The following is a 20,475-nucleotide window of genomic DNA, read 5'->3' as shown; positions in this document are numbered from 1 at the left end:
ATTCACCGGGCGGCGAGACACGCGCGTTAGGTTCGCCGGCGCGAGGCTCTAATTACACCGGAAACGGAAAAGCGATGAACAGCGGCCGCGACGGGACGCGACCCTGTCCACCGCTGAAGAAAACGGACGATATTAAACGTACGTCGAACTATCCGTTGCGTAATGATCGTGGGACGTCCAGCGGATGGTATACGTACACGCGTGTACTACCAGCACGCACGGCCGCGTGGATATCGTTTAAAGCGCGATTTCCTCCCGCTCGCCAACGTGCACTTCCTGTCTCCATAGAACGCGACCAACCACGGCCTCTGCCTCGTTTTTCGTTTAATAGCATGGTGTAATTACGTCGCGGACAAAGTAGCGATAATTACAGCTGTGTTTTTAGACGCAGCCTTGCGTCCACGATACAGCTCAAAGACAAATTTATTGTCCGGTTTCGGATTAACGGAGGGGTGAACGGAATGGTCGATGTTCCGAGAAGTTGACAATTGCGAAGAAACAGCAGTAGTAGGTAAAGATTGGATAAGATAGGAGTAACTGTAGGACTTTGATATATTCGGAGTTATTAAAACCTGTAGTGGGACAAGGCGGTTCAGATAACAGGTACATTAATTGTTCCTGCCACTATTATTCATTTATTATTACGTAATAGGAAGTAATATTTGTATAACTGAGTTTCTACGCGTACACCACGCTATTGCTCGCAGAAACGTATTCGGTCGATTCAAATCAACGACAAAATTATAATTCAGCGAATACCTTAACTATCGAATACTTGTCGGGAACCTTTACAGTAAAAATAATTTCACTAACATAGCAGGAACTCAAAGCTGTTTCTTCACCTCTCAGCATTCTTTTCTTAACCCTCCTGCATCCTATGCATTTAACAAAATTCTGTTCTTCCAATATGACATCGAGAAAATAATTGTTAAATCAACCGACGATCCAGGTGTCGAATTCCAATTGAATATAATGCAAAGTGGAGTCGAATCGCGAGTCTTCTCGAATCAGAGACTAAAGAAGGATCGATCGCGGACGCTGAAAAACGCGTCGCTCCCTTTCCGCGGCTCCGAATTAAAGCTACGAGCACTTGAGCGACTTCGATCGCCCGCGAAACTGTGATCGATCCTTAAAAGGCCGACGTCCGGCCGAGTCCCCGATCCCGGTGTCCCCGGGGCGAATTATTAAACTCGTTACGCCGACGAGCCGTGTTTCGCCGGTTGCCAGTGCGCGCCGCGCTGCTGCCGCGCTGGATCGCGGTGTGCGCGATCGATTCACGATACCGTCGTGCTGTATCGGGGGAGAGAAAAAACCGGAGCGCTTTCTACGTAACAGCGAGAACCGGTTGCGCTGCCGGCTACATTACAAAATCTTAAAAAATCAACCTGCCGTTAAACACCGGCGGTAGAGGCTGTGATTACAACAACGCGTCCGAAGAATTCCTCGGTCAGCCGCGATGCTCGCTTTCTTGTCGATCGCACGGGGCTCCTCGATTAATTTCCATAAAGCTGAAACTGCAAGTAATAGTTTCTTCTAGCGGCGCATCCGCGGCGTACGTTTCTTTCCTCCTTTTTTGTTCGGGCTTGGGAAATCGCGTCGCGTCGCGTTGCCTCGCCAGCGATTATGAACGCGAAAAGTGCACTTCCGGCGGAACAGGGGGAGATCGGTTGAGATCGACGCTGGGAAGCGGAGGACAGGAGAGTTTTTATGTTTATCGGGATATATTCTAAATACTGTAGAATACTTCTGTCTTAACTCCTTGCAGTCGGAAGTCTTTCACTGGAAACATTCAATGTTTTCTGACTAACAATTTTCTAATGACATCGTATATGAACTAAGCCAATTAACTTGTTTTATTTCAATATTTCATGCAGCGATACATTATACAAAGTCTAATATTAAGCAATAATATTTAAATAATCATATTTAATACTAAACGTTAAACTTTACAGTTCTACTGTATCGAATCAAGTGGTCACTAATGGTCACGTCTAGATATTGTTCAAATTCGAAGTCGTCTTAAGTTCGATTGCCTTTCCTATTTCTTCTTTGGTTAGACGTTTCTATCTCATGTAAATGCAAAGGAAGCGCCTGATGAAAATGTCTTGTAGAGAACATTACACCAGAAGCGAAGCGAAAGAATTCCTTACATTTCGATTGCAATCTGAGAGCCTTCCTTTTAATCGACGATCTGGGAGAGTCGACAGTAGATGTTCAGCTCCGGAACCGTCTGTCTTGGCGTACTCTGATTAATCTACGGGGCCGCTGGTACACGCAATTACACGAGGCACGCGTGAAAAATGTCGTAGTTGCAGCGGGATACGAAATTAATCGGGATCGGACCACGCAGATAACGGATTGCTTTACGTAGCCAGCTTCGAACGCGGTTCCTTCGCTACCTTTCGCGGCGTGGCCTTTTTAGCGTAAACGTCCAGCAGATACGATCTGGTGCGTGTGCATACACGCTCCTCGAAAAGCTGTTCGTGAGCCTAAGCTACAAAAAATCGTAACGACCGCGCGCGCGCCGGTCCCCGCGAAATCTGCATGTAATTCCGCGACCGTTGTTGCGAAGAGACGTGAAGATCGATGGGGCAGCTTGATAATTTCCCGAAATTCTCTTCCCCTGCGATCTTATCACTCTTTTGTTCCATTAAACTTCGAAATTCGGCTTCGCTGGATAAAAAATCGCTCTGGCGACCTTAATGCTGGATATATCAGGTTTGGACGATCCATTCTGGGATACTTCCTTTACAATTATTAAAATAAAATTATAAGTAATAAAAGATGGCAGTTGCTTCCAAAGAAGCAATTAAATTATTTCTATCAAAGTAGATTGTTAAGGATTGATCTAATAATATGAAAATTGAATTATAAATCAATTTCAACATCGATAGATGCATTTTTGGAGTTTTTATATGAAACTTAGGAAAAATCGGTTCGATTACTCAGTAGTCCTCATGTTAATACAGTAGAACTTCCATTAACAGAATCATTCGTCTAGTTATCTATAAACTCAGTAATTCGGATCCTTGAATTATACCTTTTTTAAGATTGTTTGTACGTGATACCATTAAAATTCAAGAGCAAAGTCTCCTTGACTTTTTATATGTTACATCATATGTTTCGGTAGTAGACTAAGATACACAGGCAAAAATAATTTACTTTTCTTTAGATGAGATACAAAATGTCGATCGCTACAAATATATGACACTAGTAATGAGAGTGTTAATTGCGTTTTATCGCCGTACAACTATCTCGGCGTAACGAGAGTGTTCCAACAAGGATTCGTACTTGTCGCGCGGAGGGTAATTAACAGTGTGTGGCGGTGATATTAATCCCGGTGTCCCAATTCCTCGTTGGATACATTTATTATATTTTTATATCAAGGTACAGCATTCCTACGGTCGTCTGTGAAACTCTGATAGAAACAACGAAAGCCTTCAAGTTGTCGCGAGATATAATGCGTCTTCTACAGAATGAAATATAAAAATTACTCGGGTGAATTTGTGTAATTACTAAATAAGAAATTAACACTTTTGTCATTTTATCAAAATTTATTCTCTATTCCTGCAAGATTGCCATCGAAAATTGTTTTCGTTTCGTCAAAAACGTCTGAACAAATGGATCAGAAATAATCAAATACACAAAACGAACAAGTTGCTCAATCTTCTCTAGAGTTAGCACATTATGACCACACCGTGGTTAGATATGTTACACAAAGGATTTCCGAAACACGTCCAAAGTATCGACGTTTCCCCGTTCGTGTTTGAAAGTCACAGAGTCAAACGTTGAAGAAGAACAAAGTGGAATAATGGCAAGGCCAGAGATAGGAGGAGTAAGAAGAACAAGGAAAGAGGAAAATAGATATACATAGGAAGAGAGGGGAAGGAGCTATCAGCAATTTATGCGCTCGGTAATTGAGTTTCCCTGAAACGCGACGTTGACTGCTTTGCGGGGTGCGTAATAAATTTCGGTACGACGTCTAGGCAAATTACGCGGCGTGGATGTATTACTATTTAACGATATACGTACAAGGCAATTTATACGGGCGGCAAATGCAAAGAGTTTCACGACAAGAGACTCTTCCGCGTCATCATTATCGGCTGGTGGAAAAGTATCGGGGGCAACTCGAGTCTCTGAACCACGGCTGCGCTCTGCGGAGTATATATTCTCGCCGGCAGAAAATCTAGATAGCGAGCTTATTAAATTTGACACTTCAAGAAGCCGGAACATTGAAAAGGGGCTACGAATATCTGCCGGCACATGCACGGGACGGTTACCCCATTGCTCGGCGAGCAACCACCACGTGGACGATGCGTATCCTGACGCCCCGGGGGAGCTGGGATTCGCTAATTTTACCCGAGACAGGCGGCTCCAGCCAGAAAACACCCCGCCGAGAAAATAGTCCGGACAGTGGCAATTCTTCTGGGAAAATGAAACCGGATACACGCGAGTTTATTAAAAAAATTCACGGTCCTCGCGAAAAATCGGATCCTCCAACGTAGGTACTCTCACCGGAGGCGTAAGCTTCCGCTCTTGTCATTAGAAGATGATTTAGAATTAATATTCATCTAGGAACTAGATTATCGTCAGTACTTTTTTAAATGTCTCCATCGTTGATTTACTTTCGATTCATGCATTTCAATAAGTTTTAAATATTTATAGTGAAAGTTGTTGACTCGACCCAACAGATATATAGATTATTATATTCACTAGTAGGCAGATGAAACTGTTTGAATGAAGACCATATCGTACATTGTACAAACTGATAGCTGATTTTACTATAGATTCACGAATAGGCACAATGTTCAGATAAATGAAATATTTAATATACTATCGTACAAAAAAGAAGCGCTTCTTATAAAAAAAACAACCAGTTCAATTTTCAAGGCTTGGTTTCCTAAAGTAATAAAACCCATCGTCTTATGGTACGAATCGAATCAATCGTTTCAAAGGACATAATACTCGAGTTCTGCTTTATCGAATGGCAATGCTACGAGAATATTTCGGCCTAGCAAATACATATCAACCTTATCCGCGTCGTGCACCGTGATCGTACCCAGGAGCGGGGGACAAGTTTCAGAGGCCTGGTCCGTTCCACACGGGGCAAGCCTCCTCGAGATCGGTTAAAATTGGAAAGGTCCTCGCGGCGGGTCGATTCATTGTTGAAGTGGCTATTCTTGACGCGAAATTGCCTGAAATTGGTTTACACGGACACGGCCGGCACGTCAGAAATTGATTCGCGCTCTCTTGCCGCCCTACCGGTCGCCCGGTCCACCCTCCAGGGTCTGCTGAATGCGTTTAATTTTTCTGCTCGGCTACGTTTATTCCCTGCGGGCCGTCCTTCTATTCCTTGCCAGCAGAGAAGCCGACCAGACGACAAAACAGACCAAAGAAAAGAAATCTAAAGGTAAACTTCACGCATTCGATCGAGATTCAACGAAACCGACAAGTATATCGGTGCTAAATACTGTGCTTACCGATAGCTCCCAATCAAATCAAATGATCGCAAATAATTCAATTAACACGCTGATCGCCACAGTGATTACCGATGACCCGATCCTCCAAATTGCTTGAAACCAATTATAACGAGAAAAATCATGTTGAATCACAATATTTAATAGTATAAATGACGAAATAATCATGTATTTTGAGAACTATGATGCTAAACCGTTAGCAATTAATTTTCACACTTACCTTTGTTATGAAGTAATAAGTGATATACAAAACACTCAAAATTCTCGAGGCAGCCGACACGTTAAACAATAATTCTTCGTAAATTTCAAAAACATGCGGGAAGTATATGCAAAATTGTGTAGAACAAGCCAAGTAACGGTAGAATCGTTAACGAAGTTTCAATGGTAGCGGGACCATAATTTGGCCATGATAATAACGCGCGACGTCGTTAATAAATACATAGGGCCGAGCGAGACGACAATTTCCTTAGCCGTCACCCTAACGACACGACAGTCAGAACAGACACAACAGAAGAAGCACGCTGGAACGAAGCGATTTTGGGGGGCGGCCTGCGCTGGGGGTTAACGTCTTTAATTCCGTAGTCGTCGAAGACGCCGCTTCGCTTTCGTCTCCGGATCGAGTTATCGCGGGGAATGAGAAAAATTAATAAAATGAATCAACAGCAGACAGTTTCCAAGTGGGGGGCAGTGGGAAAGAAGGTAAGAGATGGCGATAAAGGAGAAAGGGGGATGACGATGGCGCGCGATGGCGGCTAGAGTCTGCCTCCGAGAGGAGAGAGGGGGAGAGAGAGAGAGAGAGAGGAATTAGCTAAACGAATTTTTTTCCAGCTCCGACGGAATCGACGGCCGAGTCTCTCCTCCCGTTAATCGCCGTTAAATAATTGCCCGGCGAATTCCGTGTCGCTTCTAAACGAGCCACGGCTCCCCCATCTCTCTACCAGGCTTGCATAAATCAACGCTCGATTAACATCGTCTAGTTAAGACGCGCGCGTATCCCCGTCGATTCTTCTAAAAAGACGTCGGACGTCATCATTAATACCCTTCCATCGCGCGATCACGCGGGGCGAATGGAAAGTCCGGATCTGACCGGTAAACGGCACAGCTTCGCGTTATTAGCCTAGGATAATTAACGTGTCCCTCTCTCCCACTTCACCCAGCCATCCGCGATCGTTAGCTTTTAACAACCTGGAATTTCGGTCCTGCGGCGCAGATTATAGCGACAATTAGCGGATACGGGGTACACCGTGACGAGATTTCTGACGTGAACCTCTCCACTGCACCCCTCGCCTGTCGATCAACCCCCTTTTTACCCGGCAGCTATCGCGGCCACTCGCCGCGAATGAGAACGCAGGCTGGACGAAGAGGAGAAGCGTTGGCAAACTTCCATGTCGAAGACGATGGAGCTTGTAACGAGGAGAGGCCGACGCTGCTGCGCAAAAAATCTTGGCCCCGCTTAATTGCTTAATCAAACGTAGTAAATCTTGCGACACGGGCATTTATGCGCGATATGATACGATACGCCGGCTCCTGCGCGCGCTCGTACGAACGGTCGCAGCCGGTGTCGACGCCCGACGCGCACGACCTTTTTCGTTCGAGGATCGCTGGTCGATGCAGTCAAAGGACGTTTTCGATGAAATGAAATTTCATGTTTTTGTGTGGATTGCTTGTGCATGTTTTGAGAAAATTGTTTCAGGGATAAGATGAATAATTTAAAAAGTCACTTTCGTAGGGTGATAGCAGGTAGTGTTTATAATAATACCAATGCTTACTTCTTTGATAAACGTGATCGAATTTTTAAATTGAGAATGTTGGAGGGATTTTGTTGATATTCATAAAAAGGTACTTAAATGAATATATAATGCAGATTATGTTTCATGCATAATGTTAGCACTTCGAGTGAACTGAAATTCTAAGTTGAACTGATACTTCTATTGTTACGTAAGTAATTCATTTCAATGAAGCTTGTTCATTTATGTGTTAATCGTTTTTTTTCGGTTCTAATAGTCGTCTATGGAAAGTGTATTAGTACCACGGCATCGCGGCCACTGTTTCAACTGGGAATATTCGTGTGGCCGCGCATTTAGCCGTAACGGTCGGTAATAACACCCAGTGAACACGGTCGGTTGAGTGTCAAACGATGACACAGTTTGTAATTTTCATTCGTGTATCAGCCGGTACACGAATGATATTTTAATTATTCAATTCAGTGAAATGTTGTGTCGCGGTGATCACGCAACTAACTGATATGATGGACACAGTGTGAACCGAATTAACATTGTTACCACCAATGGTGTCACCATTTTGATTTTGCTTCGAAGACTCTCGATTTACGTAACCTGTCACAATCCCGATGGAAATACATTGGCCATTAAATTCCGAAAATATGATTGCACCACTATTTACCTACTATACGCAGTTAAAAATGTAAACAACAAAGCTTATAAATTTACAAAGTCCATCTCTTGCTTAAGACTCTTTCTAAAAGACTGCATTATAGTTAGTAAATTTTTCATAATTTCTTAGTTTTCACTATCTTAATCTTCCAATTTTAATTTGTAGGTACCATGCAATTTTCAACTCAATACTTAACATCACTTTTTATAAAATCCAATGTTAAATCTTCGGCTCCAGGGGTAGAAAAATATTTTCACCCTTTGGGTTCGCGATTTTCTCTTGTGACCCGAGCGGGGTCAATTTCACTGCTCTAATGCCATCCTTATTGTGCCACATTGGTCGTACCACAAGGGCACGCCCATTTCTCCCGTGTAGCAGGACTCGAAGGATCTCCTCCTTCTCTCCTTTTTTCTTCGTCTTGTTTTCTCGTTAAAGGCCCCCATTCCCCCATCCGTAACACGACGCTCGCTTACGGTCTCGTTAAGAGAGCACCCGGTATATTAAGGGATAACCGTAACCGGTGATGTAATGCAACACTCTAGTCCTGATCCTGATCCTTGAATGAGATGGTATCTCCGGCGACCTGGACGCGTCGCGCACTTACATACCTGGCTGCAGCGCGTTGCACGCACGTATGGCGCGCGTATTATGCTACGGGCCGGGTATCGAGTGACCCCCGCGTAATATTCTTTGTCGCTCGAACGACACACGAAAAGTTATTCCCTATCGCTGAACGCATCTTGATCCTCCAGATCTAGCTTTCACGAAATTCCGTTCCCCTTTCATAAATTCTTGTAGCGTCCGGAAATCCGTGTTCGAAACTGTGATGCATCTAGTCGCAAGTATAATGCAAATTTTTATAAATTAATTTAGATTACTTGAAACTTAGGTTACATATTTATTTTATAATATTACGTTTCATATATTTGCGAATGATACAAACACACAATCATCTTCATCTAAAATTTATTTTGCCCCGACCTGTGGTTGTCTACTATAATTTTCCGAGCAATTTGAAAATATTTGCTCGCAGATAGTCCAACGGTATTGCGACTGATCAAATATCTCTGAACAACGGTATATAATCTAACATATCAAACGTGTCGCACACTCGAAGCAATATTACGAGGTTATTAAAGACATCAAGCGCATACCGTCTAGATGCTATCCGTACTCGAAAAACCGTATTTACGTTAATGCAGGGCACAAAACACTAGATTACAGTACACACAATCTACACAAAATATCGCATTATTCATAGGAACGCTACAAAAACAATACATACCAAGCGAACCGTTTAAAGACACGATATTTTTCTGGCGCATCTCGATCCCGATGCTGCCGATTGTTCTAACGATCAGATAACGATCATTTTCCCCGCGATGGTTGTTTAAACGTACGACACGAGCTGCCGTTACTTTTAGGTGGCCGATCGATAGATACCGATATATCCTTTCCGGTCTACTGTCGACCATTACCGGCCACCGTTATTATTCGCCCGGCGGGGGGAGGGGGTGAAAAAAGGAATTATACACGATGGAAGGGGAAACTGTTTCTGCGCGCACGATACAATTTCAATGTCCATGAAAAAGAGAGGGGTACAATTACGAAAACTATGACATCAGCCTGATAAAAACGGGGGCGAAACGTCGACGGCAAGCAAGGTCGGGGCGACGCGGCGGTCACGCGATTCGTCGATTATTCCCGAACGTAATGGCCGCGAATCGTTCGGAAGACTTGTTTCGACGCGACCGATCTTTTTCATCGGGGCACTGGCTTGGACCCGCGGGCGATTTTTACATTTGAATCCCGACAATGACGATACCGCCGGCCGCCCCCGGGGCTATGAAAACGTTACCCCTATCGCAGGCAATGATATCCTCCCCTATTCGGTCACTGGTGCATGAAACGGTTAAGCATCGACAATGTAAGCCAATCAAGGGGTGGATGGTATAAGGGGTGTATCACAGAGCGGACTGCGGTAATCACTCGGAATTACGTTAAATTTTTACTCTCGCGCGACTCACTCCACCCACTCACCCCTCACGCCGATGGGGGTTGCGCGTCTTGGTCTTTTGATGCCCGGGATCACCAATCGGCTGGGAAAGATGCGTTTAGTGGACGATACGGTGTCTCCGAGCCTATTACTGCTGGCAAAATAGCATTATAGGGGATACGGATAGCACTGGCGGGGTAGCTATCGCGGATTTCATTCGAAAACAGAAGATGAAAGCGATCCCCTGAACCGTGATCTTTCAAATATGGAAGTTCATTTTGTTTTATCGGTTGTTACCATCTGATGGGGATTTCCGCTTTTTTGAGGATCATGTTTTGCTCTGTGGTGTTGCGAACGAGAAACGGAAGGTTTGTAAATCAAACGTCGAGAATGTTAGGACTGTGTCAGATGTTTAGGTGGCATTGACACACCATGTAAACTTGAGAACTATGAAAAATGAAAATTAACCCTGCGTAAATTTAAGGACACCGACATAACAATTACTTGGAAAAAAATTTGTTTAGTTCTCAAGTACTCAAATCCAATACATGTTTCCCAAAAAATCGACTTTCACATAGTCACTCCGATCACCGTCGCACGAACGTACACCCCGCGCAGAACAATCAAGTCACTGAAAAATCTGAAAAGGGGTTGAAACAACCTCATTCCCGTCGGAACCTCATTCTTCCAGCCATCAAGTGCCATTCTCCAATTTAAAGTTCCTCTTGATCCACGTGGAAGCTGGGAGGATGAAGGAGGACGTCGGCGGTCGGTGCCCGATTGATAATTCGCCGAGTTTAGAACTATTCCTGTAATATACCCCCGTATACCACCGCGCCGTGTTTAGATTCCCTTTAGAGTGGCCTAGCAAAGCCCCACGGGGGTTTTGAGGATATTACGGGGCAACAAAATAATAACGCAGCCGGGGGAGACGGGGGTGACGGGTTTTCTGTACTTCGGCGGCGGTCCTGGACAGCAAAGGGCGCGGGAGGAGGTCGGCGGTCCGGGGTGGGTTTAGGGCGCAGCCAGCAAAACACACACGGCGACTAAAAGGCTTACGGGGTAATTTGCGACGGCTTAAGGCCGGGCCAATCTGATCCATCCCGCGTGTACACGTGAAATCTTACACCGGACCGTGCCGTTACGATCTTCGCTTAGGGAGGAGAAAAAAGACAGCGGAAGGAAGAGACGGGAGGTAAGAGAGGGATGAAAAATCGGGAACGAGGCGGAACGAAGAGAGAGAGAAAGAGAGGAACGGCGTGGGAGGGAGGGAGTCGCAAACAGGCCTCTTTGAAAAACGATACAGGGTTACCTCAATGGACCTCCCTTACTTTCCCTCTTTTTCCTTTTTTTTTCTTTCTATTCGATATCGTTCTCCTTTTCTTTCTCTTCGTTCTTCTTCGTCTTTTTCCTGTCCCCGTCGCTCGTCTTCTCTGTTTCTTTTCCGCGCGCCGGATCGGTGTTCCCTCTCGTCCACTTGTTCCATCGTACGGCTCGGTTGCCTCGCGGTGAACACGAGCCGCGGACTTCACGGGCTGTCGCGCAGAATTTGGCCGGCGAATTTTTTCCCTGAAAATGGTTAATTGAGCGTGCGCCGGTGCAAACGAGAGGTTACCGGGGGCTGTTTCCTCTTTTTGCACGGGCCCCGCTCGACGTTTACCTCCGCCGTCCCTCCTTCTTTCTTTCTCTTTTCTTCTTTCTCACTTTTTCTTGTTCCCTGCTTGTGTTACGGTTCGGCCTCCCCGAAATTGAGAGTAACAGGAGTCGAAGACGAAATTGAAGTTCGATACGTACTAGTGAATTTAAATTAATGTTGTGGTAAATATATATTTCGATGGTCGCATTAGGTTCATAATAAAAATCTTCTTTGTATGTTCGAGAAGTTTCTCTTTTGCAAATTCATCATCAGTATCAACAACACCAATTTTACCTAAAACAATTTAATATTTTATATAATTATACACTTCTATATTTTATAGAAATTCATTATTCTACAGAATACGCAACCATTTTATATTAATAAGACACAACACTCCAACAATAACACATACATTTCCTTTCTCTGATTTAAACTTACACATCCTTATCTATGACTACTTGACCGAACAAAACTCCGCTTCTTTTCATTTTTAACCGATTTCTGCCGGATCGAACACGGTTCGGTCGCTAAATCTTTCTGTCTTGCTGTTATTACCATAACCGAACGGTTCTAACGTCATCACCCTCATCTTCGGTTTCAAGATCTTTGACAGCGAAGACGATCGGACTCGATGCAGATTCGCAACGCCGCCGATTCGGCGAACCCCGAGGATGAAAGACGCGAAGATGAATGGCGAAGGAAAGAAAAGAGACGAGAACGAGAGCGAGTCGCGGAGAGGAGGGACACAGAGAAGGAGAGAGAGACAGAGAGAGCGAGAACGAGAGAGAGAATGGAAGAGGGAGGGCATATTTCAGAAGCGAAACTTAATTTGCCCCGAAGTGTGCCACGGGACTCGAATCAATTCGAGGGCTCTCGAACCTCGAAGAGCCTCTAAGCGACGGCGCGTGCCTCAATCGGATGCCATTGAAGTTCCTCTCTTTCTTGTCGTGCGATAATTGAGAGACATCGATTGCGGTGCACTCGTTCCGCCATCTACGCACCCTTTTCCCTCGCCCCTCAGCTAGAAAAACTATCAGAAATGTATCGCCAATGTTGCAACGACATCCGCAAAATATCCGATCGCGTGACCTCGAACCTTCCTCGCAAAATTTGATTAAGAGCGTTATGAACCTGTGACTTGGAGAATACTATTAGAGTCGTTGAAAGTGTATTACAGTTTGGTATTAGAATCCTGAAAAATGTATTGCATTTGGTAATAGAAACTTATTAAACGAATTATAGTTCGCTACGAACATCTTGGGAAAAGTACATATTATACTTAAATTTGACAGTAGAACCTTGAGAAATGTGTTGTAATTTGGCATTAGAATTTCAAAAAATGTATTATAATTTGGTATCAGAAATTTGTAAAATGTGTTACAATTCGCTGCTGGAATCTTCCGAAACCTCAATTCGAATAGATAACTCTTTTATTCAAAATTTGTCAAAATTAGATTACCTTTCCCAAGATGTTCCGAAGGACCCCAGTACGAAAATGAAAAGACGAGCACGAGCGAGTGCCATCGGGCCCCCGTGATACACCATCTTTCACGTCGCTTTGCTCAACGAAAAGAAGCCCCACGCATAGGTTTAGGACACGTTAAGAGGTCCTCGACGGTGTTTGCCGGCAAACACCCTTCGTTCTCGCGTCTCCTCGATGGCGCCCCCTTACGCTACCTCGTCAGCCCGTGCGCGCCAGGGACCGAGCTAGCGCAGCGAGTCCTCCCTTTCACTCGCGCATACAAACCGAGTCTGATTACACATTAATTATTTACCGAGTGATTTCTGACGTATGTGCCGAGTCGGCTTCTCTCGAAAACGGGTCATTAAATTAAATGAGAACGCGAGAATTCTCATCGGGAATGCGGCTCGAATCCGTTCCCGGGCGATCGAGCGCCGCCCACCGTTGTCGATCGGCCCAGTGTTTACTGGAATGTTTACGAAACCAGTGGCTAATATCCAAACGTTTAGGCACGCCGGCATCTTCTTTACGTCCCTTCAAGCTCGTCAACCAGCGAAATGGCTCGAATAATCGGAAGATTGAAAACCGTGCGAGTACGAGCCGAGAGGATCGGATAACGATCTATCGGCTCTCGGACAAGACGATCGTGACGGTTAATTAGCCTGTCCCGGATCGTTAAACCGATCGGTAATTGTCTCGGTACAAGAAACGGAACAACCTACGCCTCACCGGAAGAACTCCCGGTAACAAGAGACGCCATGTTTTTCGAAAGGGAAAATTATCCTATCCTCGTTTATCTCGGTCGACCGCAAATATTTTCCCTGGGACTCGTTCTTGCCATGAAAAGCATTTCGGGCATGCGCATTCCTCGTTCCTTCGCGACCACGGCCCACCGACCAGGAATAATTTTTCCTCGGGAGCCGCTCAGGGAAAGGCCGAGCCACGGCCTAAAACAACGGGATTAGTCTCGCAGCCGGATCCCCGACTCGACGAGGAGGTCGAGGCAAGGATTTAATTTCCGAGGATTTTTCCCACGGAACGGTCCGGACGGTGGCGGATGCCTCAAGGACCTCCGCAAACACTCGAAACGTCTATGCCGCTGTCGGAAATTATCTGTCGTTCCTGGTAAATGACCGGGAGCTCTCGCGGAACGGAAGGGGACACGTCGCTCGATACTTTCGGAACAATGCGGACGATCGGGGCTAATGATTGTGATCGATTGGAAGAGTTATAGTGAGGTGTATCTGTATATAACAGATAGAGCTATATTTTGAGCAGTTAATAGATACTGAACAATAGTTGTACATAAATATTGCAAGCAACTACTAAAAGGTGGATGCAGTCATGAGATGCAATTTTGAAATTTAACCTAAAAATAGGGAATAAAATGAAAATAGTTTAAAAAATATACATTACCAATTATCTATACAATTAGTCAAAAGACTAGAAAATCTAAGGAAGTAAACAGCAAAAGTCTTTAAAATCTATCGGGAGAATATTGTACTGAACTATTTAGTGCGTAACTCGACTGTTACTCAAGATTCTGTAAAATATTTGTCCACACACTGACGCAGTAATTCACAATATTTCTTTTCAAGATTTCCGAAAGGTTACGGTCTGTCACGCGAGTGTAAAGCGATGGGACAAAATTCGAGGAAGAACCGTGTGGATTTCGTTTCTCCCGTCGCTTAAAAATCCCCGCAAACAGATCAGGGTTTCAGTGTCCAGAGCGGGAACGCTGCGTCAGTGGATACTCTTTGTTCGCGGGCAAACATTCGCCTGTTTCCTCTGCGGGGTGACAGGAAGGAACCGTGAGCGATCGTTCGCGTCGAACGAGGCCGTTCTCGCGGCGCGGTGTTCACCTTCGCCACGGACGCCATGTTGTGGCCGCCGCTTCCCGATCTTAGCCCGGATTAAAATACTGCAAATCATGGGCTACCTGTTCTCTCGAGCTCACTGCACGTTGCACCATGCGCCCGCTTGTTTTCCACGCGACTCCTCTTTGTCTCGAACCATCCGGTGTCCTCTTTAGATACTAATGTCCTTCCGATCGATTCAATTGAATAGCATTTATAAAAACACTATTTAGTAATTTTCTTCACAATAGGATCTTTTCCTATGACGAATAAAAATAACTGACTTAAGTAAATTTTATTCGGCTTCAATAAACGCCATTCGAATAATGAGATAAGTATACCTTTAACACGTCCACTGCCATGAGAATTTTAAACGTTCTATACAATATTACATAAAATTTTATTTTAACACACATGCTGCCAGTATTAAACGTGCCATTTCATTTATATTTTCAATTCAGTCTGCATTATATAAAGACGCATTTCAAATTCAACGAACGAAGAATGTACACTCGTGATCGGTAGTGAATGGGTTCACTGTAAATAATGAAATCGATGTGTGCATCCCGCAGAAGACATCTTGCAATACTTCGCCCGATCCAGTTAAAACACAAGATTCTTCAATTTCGACATTTCGTTCTAGAACACAGGGGGTTGAAGGACAAACAGAAGAGACGTGTATTAAAGGGGGTGGGCGTGGAGGGGCTGAAGGGAAGAAAGAACTGAGCATCGACAACCGAGTCGACCGAGAGGGCCCGTATCGTTTTAACGTCTCTATTAGCGGCTATTAAAAATGAGCTAGAGACCAAAAAAGGAGGAGAATGAAAAAAAAACAGGGAGAGAGAAGGAAGCAGTGAAACGACGACGAGGGGTTGCTGGGTACGGGACACACGGGGCACGGGGCAGGGTGGGACGGAGACGGGCTCGTCCCGGTTGCTTGAAATCGCGGGCCCTCTGTTCACATGCCGTCTCCTCCTCGTACCGGTGTCCAGTTACCTTTTGTCGAGGCCTTCGTCGTGTAGCTCAGATTTTCGAATGATATGTTCCTCCATTGTGCGCGCCGGGTATTTAGCATGGCACGGGGTTGGCCGAAATTTGGGGGAGAGGGGGATGTGCACCGCACGCACGAAAATCCACACTGCTCGACATGCACACACACGCACACACGGAGTAGAGATTCTGTTAGAATGATATCCCCCGTCACTCCACTGGAGTCGGGGATAGATCCGATTCCGATATCAGGTTGAAATTGATCGTTTCTCTTTTTAGAACCGTGTCGTCCGGACTGAGAATTGGAGAAACTTGTTCGAACGGGAGGGGAGCATTGATCTAGAATTTTTTGAGTGACGTTTTTTCGAACGAGTTCTCTTACGGATGACTCGAGGCTGTTAGAGAAATGTGTGGGTCGACTAGTTCCACCGTTGGTTGTCTAAATCTGGGGTGAATGCACTGTAATGCGTACTTAAGATACTGGAAATATAAAAAATTACAAGGATATGTGTTTTCAATTAGTTTAAATAATATTTTAGTAATGCTCAGTGTACTATCATCCGAAGCGAATCGGATCATGGGATCATCGGATCAAAGGGAGGATTTAAAACTTCGTTTTAAGTTTCTGTTAGTAATGCTTCAGTATTATTACTCTTTTAGTGTCGAAGAGAAGATCCAATACGCCTCGGTCTACCCTAATACGATTTATTGTAAGGTAGCATGCGTTCAATTGAGATATTAATGAGATCATCTTTCATCGATTTCGTGTACGAAACGATCGACCTTCTCGAAAAGTCGCTCAGCGTTATAGTCGCCAGCCGCTTCGGCGCCTTTCACCGACTCGTTAGTTCCTCGATCGGAGATCGATCGTTGGCCTCCGCGCGTCGCGCTCACCGGCAACCATCTTGCGCGTAATTACAGTAGCTTCCGTCACGGTTTGAGCGCTGGTCGCCGTCCGCGTGCATAATACTTTACAACATACACGGAGGGATTACTAAAAGTGACTCGTCATCCGGCGTAAATACTTAACGGCGGGGCGCATCCTCATCGCGGTGTCCTCCTCCGGCCGCACCTGATACTTTCCCCTCTGGACGCGCGAGAACCGCCTGATGAATTTCTTTTTTAATCGTGCCACCACCCGAAACCACCGCGTCACCTGTGATAGCTCGTTCCCCAGGCCGGGCGGTTTCGACGCGGTTCCTCGATTCGCCACGCGGATTCGGGGGAATACGCGTTGCACGCGCGTTACACATGCCGCGAATATATTATGAGCCGCAGGAAAAAACCGTGGCCAGGCCCCTTCGCTAAAAATCCATCGAGCCATCTTCTCGGGCCCTGCGCCGCTCGTTTTCAAGTGAGCCCGTGGTCGGTTCACGAGCTGAGCGAACCAAGGATGCATTTCAAACTGAACGGTTTCCATGAATTCCTATAGATTTGAACATTTTAATAGGGAATTTTCACGAAGTTAGATTTGAAATGTTTCTCGGTAGATTTTACTGACAACTGAATGTATAAAGGAGTTTTAGATTGATTACGTTTGATATTGCTTAATATTGAGAATATTGGAAACATTTTCTTTATGTAGTTATATAAACGTAATTTTTTCTCGGACACAAAATGCCATGTCACGTATGTTACTAAAAATTTCAAACAATTTATATCTATGCACGTATCGCGAAGAAGACGCTTCCGTCTGGAAGAACAAACGTCAACTCGCGATAAGTAGCTTCCACAGAGAACCACGAAGCGAGGTAAAAACGAGAAGTCATTGTGACCAGGATATTGGTCACAGCGGTTTCGAAAAGGCAGTGCTTTTCAAAAGTAACCGAGTTTCGCGGCAACCTTTCAGTTCCCAACAGTAGATCGTACCATCGATCTTCGCAAGTCAGCTAATTACCCGTCGCCGCGATCAACACTGAAAACTCGTCTTTCGAAATTGAATAACGTTGAAATCTCCTCTCTCTCTCTTTCTCTCTCTCTCTCTCTCTCTCTCTCTCTCTCTCTCTCTCTCTCTCTCTCTCTCTCTCTCTCTCTCTCTCTCTCTAGCATACACGCTAACACGTATACGCTCACACGTACGATAGTTAACAAGGCAATCCAACGAACCCGAAAAGAAACGAGAAATAAAGGAGCCGGAGGAGAAACTTTCCCCGGGACGAGACGAGCGTTCCATGCGGGGCAAAGGAATCAGAGAAATTAATGCCGCTCCAGTCGGCATTCACGCCGAAAAATTGACACCGTAAGCTTGAGCCTCCGCACTTTAATGCCACGATATTAAGACGGCAGGCCTGAATGGTGGGCCATGACGGGGGTGGGGGAGTGAGAGCACTTAGCGAAACAAAACGAGAGGCTGGCACATAATAAGTCGCAGCGCGCTCGTGCGGGTGTCCCGTGAAAGGACGAAGACAAAGGCGAGAGCGGTCTCGGAGGCATAATTAAAACGCGTCGAGTGTCCCGTCGAATCGAGACACCGGCGAAACGAGATGGAAAGAGCGCGAGAAAGAGATGGACAGAATAGGAAGGGTTCGATTACCAGCGTGTCCGACGCGTTTTCGAGAAGAGAGGGGCTCTCTCGTGAGAGTGGCCTCCGCTCGAATCGCGTTCCATCGTTCACCGCTACCTTTTCATCGTCCAACCCCCTGGAATCGAGTAAATCGTGTTCACGCCGCGCTTCGTCAAAGAAGTTTGACGTCTCTCATTAGAAATCCATTCAAGGTCGCCGTTATTTGTGAAGTATCGAAAGGAAATATGATTTCTTGGTTGCGCTTGAAAATAGTTTGGGAAGGATTAACCCTTTCGATGCTAACATGGATTATAGATGCGGTGGTGGGATGTTTGATCGATCTGGGTAGTTGAAAGTTAGTTTTGAAAGCTTCGCTTATATTCTGAAATTTCTGCTTAGATGGTTCGCTGCGCGAAGAGTAATGCATCAAGAATTTTGTTATCTTTAGTGATCTTATAAAGTGCTATACCTTGTTAAAAATTGGGAATTTTTGTATTACACGTTTCACTTTTGATACTCTTTAGAACAGTCTTCATACACTTTAAAAATCTGATTTTTATTGACGTTTAGAAGTTTAATATAAGATTATACGTGTATATAAATATCTAAGAAATAAGACAGTCGCAACAGATTTCCTCGTACAAGTATGAAAAAATTACAATTGTTGTGTGATATCGGTAGCCCACGGTTGCATCAGGGCACTGAATCAGCTACTCGCGAATGTTTCTTTTTCTTCTTTCCCTTTTCTCTTCTTTTCTCTCTCCTTTTTGAAGGACAAGGAGGGCGGACGCGATGCTCGTTCGAGCTGCGAACCTGTTCGAAATCACTCGAGGTGTTACCGTGGTAACTGCGCGGGCTCGAAACTCGATTAGCAAAGAAAATACGCGAGTATCTCGGCCAGGACCGACGTCGAATCGATCTGCAGCCGAAGAGGCTTTTAAGGCGACCACAACATCCCATTGTCTTTCACGCACAGACGAGGGATTTGTATTTCTGTTTACACCTTGTCGACGGGAAGCGTTCTTGTTTCGAACATACGTGCCTTTGAATTTCATTAAACTTACTTTCGTAACAGAATCGAACTGAAAACAATCGTCTTTGCATGGAAATTAAGCATTAAGACTAGATTCGGTGGAAATTCTAGAATCATAGAATAATACCAACCTTCAATGATAATCTAATAGCGTGCATAATCACATTGAAGCTGAATTAAAGTGAGTTATAACAACTATTCTAGACTATTAATTTCTATTCATTTACCATAACTATTCATTTCTAATGTAACACCATCATAGATGATAAAATAAGTTAATAATTCTACACATGTTTAAATAAAAAAATGACAAGAAAAAGGGATCAATATTGCATACAGAAAGCTGTCGAAACCTAGAGACGAATGATGTTTTCCACGTTTCTCGCGAGAGAAATAATTCATCGTGTGCGGGCACGGTGAATAATATTTTTCCCGTCGACAGATCGGAACATCCGTTTTTCAATCACGCCGCGTCTGCTCGTCATTTATCGCGTACGCAGGATGGCTCGCGTGAGAAATCCACGGCGTTTTCTCTATCTGTCCGTAATCTCCCGAGTAATGAGGTGGATCGTTCCTCCGGTATAGAGCGCGACGTCGCGTCGCCGGGAATCGTTGTTACTCTCCCGTGAATCCTTGCTTACCTGGGAAGTATGAGCCCGCTCATTAATTACGCCGGCGATGACTGGAAACAAAGTGTTTTTCAGCGGTGCGCGTCGTGCATCCCACCCGTTCCCGTTCTAAGCGGGAACGAATTAAAATTCCCATCGCGATCTGACGCCTACGCGGCTTCTGGCTCGCGATAAACGCGGCCATTGGTGGCCGGCGACCTTTTTCGTTAACCTCGCGACGGGAGATGCATGCTCGAGTAATCGATACGGAAAAGAACAACGTAACGCTGCGCGCACCGAATCAGCGACGGAAAATAGCTTGATTAATAGCTTGAAGTTCCAGCTGTTGAATTCGTTGAAAAGAAAAAGGTTGACGTAGAAGCTGGCAATTGGATTAAGAGTGTCACTCGATGAATGCGAAGAAATACGCAGGTTGCATATCCTACGCGCATCGTCAACGCGTAATTGAATATTAATTCTCATTGTCAGTGGATGGGATTACACACCGACCGAGGCT

At 45.0% G+C, this 20,475-nt stretch overlaps 1 protein-coding gene across 1 annotated transcript in view; it reads left to right on the top strand.

The window, feature by feature from the left end:
• The window catches only part of Optix (optix), a 51,840-nt gene that overhangs the window by 28,021 nt on the left and 3,344 nt on the right, over positions 1 to 20,475 (top strand). The window lies entirely within an intron of this gene.

The sequence above is a fragment of the Nomia melanderi genome, chromosome 6, assembly GCF_051020985.1.
Source record: "Nomia melanderi isolate GNS246 chromosome 6, iyNomMela1, whole genome shotgun sequence".
NCBI lineage: Eukaryota > Metazoa > Arthropoda > Insecta > Hymenoptera > Halictidae > Nomia > Nomia melanderi.
This window is presented reverse-complemented; position numbering and strand designations above follow the sequence as displayed.